A 2,500-nucleotide genomic window follows, 5' to 3' on the forward strand; every position below is an offset into this window, starting at 1 on the left:
GAGAAAAAAATGACCCCACAACTTGATTACTTCGAAGAATAATTCGGCGTAACTTTGGAACTGACAGCAGACGTACATTCCAGCAAGCGGTAAAACAGCAAAAATGATGAAAAAATTCCACGAAAAATAAAAGAAAAGAAGAAGCCTACAACACGGGGTATTCCCAGGCGGTCACCCATCCAAGTACTAACCCCGCCCGACAGGGCTTAACTTCGGTGATCAGACGAGAACCGGTGTTCTCCCTGTGGTATGGTCGTAGGCGAGAGAAAAGAGAGAAAATTTGACTTCTTATACCGAGTATGGTGAACATGTAAGCGAGGCATTACTTCATTACCCTCCTCAGGCAACCCTGACCTACAAAACAGGCTGTGAAGTCTTCCTTTGTAGCTGTAAATAAATTTATGCGGCCACTTACACGGAGCTTGGCGGGCTTTAAAAACCCCTTAGGGCCTAGTAAGCGGTCCCAGTCTGCCTCGTTTTCGTGTTCCCTGTCCTCCTATGGGTTAATGGCCGAGCTGTTAGGGCCTGGGTACCCTGTAGACGCTATTTGATCCCTGTCTATACACACTGTAGTGTCCTGAAGAGCTTGGCCGAGTATCTGTGCTCAGACTGAGCCAATGATATCTCTCTGTCCTCGCATAGAGTGCCAGATGCATCATGGGATGCGACAGTATTGCAACCACCATATCTAGGATGGGGAAGGAGCCAACCACCCTAGGTCCGGAGGACCTAAAGGGGCATCGCTTCTCGGCCTTTTGGCTAAGATCAAGTGGTACGAGTAAGCAGTTCTTAAGTCGCTTTAGAGTTTTTTTGTGTGAGTAGTGCTAAGTACCTGCCGGGAGGGAACGCCAAAGCTCACTAGTTTAGTGTTTTTTGCCCTCTCGGTGGGTGTGGTACGTTACGGTGCGTTACCGGTACGTTTTTTACGGTCGCCCGTCTTTTTTTGGTACCCGCTTTTTGGTGCTTAACTTCTTCCGTGATGCCCGACGCTGCGGAGTGTCCATGTACCTTGGTTCTTCAGTTTCCAGCTGAAGTTTATCGTTCTTCTGGTGAGTCCGTTGTTCTTCCAGAGCTCCTCAAGTCTGTGGATCTGTCGAAAGTTCGCTGTGTGCAGTTCATCCGCAATGGTCTTGTCCGTGTTACGTATAATGACGCTACCACTTGTGATGCAGCTATGTCAAGTGGTATAACCTTCCGTGGTCAACGTCTTCCAGTTTCTCCTGTGTCTGCTCGTTCTCGTCTTGTTTATGTCCGGGATTTGCCCGCTGAAGTTCCTAACCCGTTTGTCAAGACTGCCCTTTGTTCTTATGGAACTGTGCACGAAGTGACTGCGATGGAGCACTTGGGTTATCCGGGGCTTCTGAACGGCACTCGTTTGGTAAAGATCACTTTGGAGAGTGATGTTCCGTCGTCTGTCCGGATTCGTGGCTTTGATTGTCGTGTGTGGTACCAAGGACAGCCGCAAGCCTGCCCTATCTGTCATTCTTATCGTCATCGTGTTAAAGAGTGCCCCTTAAATGGCCTATGTCGTCGATGTCACAAGGCGGGCCACGTTGCGCGTGAGTGCCGCGAACCTCGCCTTAGTTCTTCTGATAAGTCTCTGTTGTCTGTTTTGGTTGGCCCCTCTGTTGAGGAGGACGACGACGACCCTGACGTCACGTTTGAGTCTGCTGACGAGTCCGAGTTGAGTTCTTCAATCTCCGAAGGTGAGGAAACTCTTGCCTCTGGTGATGATGCTGTTATAGTTGAAGGGAGCACTGTCGGTCCCTTCCCGCGTCTTCCTGTTCCTGCTGCTGGGTCTGCTGATGGGAGTACTTCTGATCTCCCTCCTGTGTCTAGTACCATGTCTTCGCCACCACCTATTAGTTCTTCTGTCGCTGAGTTACGCTTATTGTCTGCCAAGGTCTCCGTGCCTCCCGTTACTAAGTCTCCTGTTACGTCTCCAGTCCCTAAGTCTTCTGTCGCTGTGTCTTCAGCCGTTGTTACGCCTGTTGTGTCTTCCAAGGTCTCCGTGCCTCTTGTTACCAAGTCTCCTGTCAAGTCTCCAGTGCCTTCTGAGTCTCCTGTCAAATCTCCTGTTACTAAGTCTTCTGATGTCAAGTCTCCTATTAAGTCTACTGCTGCTCCGAGATCGTCTACGGTGCTTGCTCCGCCGTCTATTACCCGGTATGCTAAGGTCTTTAGGGATCGTGAGAGTTCATGTGGAGTTTCACGGATTGATTTTGGTTCCTTTACTATGGACATTATTTATGATAAGTTTTCTTTTGAATATGACCGTTTTATTAAGTATGTACACCGAGATTGTGATCGCCCGGAACAGTCTACTTTTGGTGATGTTGATGTGTGCTCTAAGAGTAAGCGCTTGCGCTCTGGGGAACCGCAAAAGTTTCCAGGACATTGACTGATTAGTATATTCCGAGTTATTACATGTGTTATCAATTAGTAAATAGATCTTTAGTGCTTAGATATTGTCCTGAGCTACCACATGTGTAAATAGTGA

General features: G+C 48.4%; 1 non-coding gene across 1 annotated transcript; it reads right to left on the minus strand.

Moving 5' to 3' along the window:
• Positions 1–142: 142 nt before the first annotated feature.
• Positions 143–261, minus strand: LOC140939598 (5S ribosomal RNA). Its single transcript, XR_012165935.1, has one exon. It is a non-coding gene; the product is annotated as a 5S ribosomal RNA (ribosomal RNA).
• Between the last annotated feature and the right edge of the window lie 2,239 nt (positions 262–2,500).

The sequence above is a fragment of the Porites lutea genome, chromosome 5 (genome assembly GCF_958299795.1).
Source record: "Porites lutea chromosome 5, jaPorLute2.1, whole genome shotgun sequence".
NCBI lineage: Eukaryota > Metazoa > Cnidaria > Anthozoa > Scleractinia > Poritidae > Porites > Porites lutea.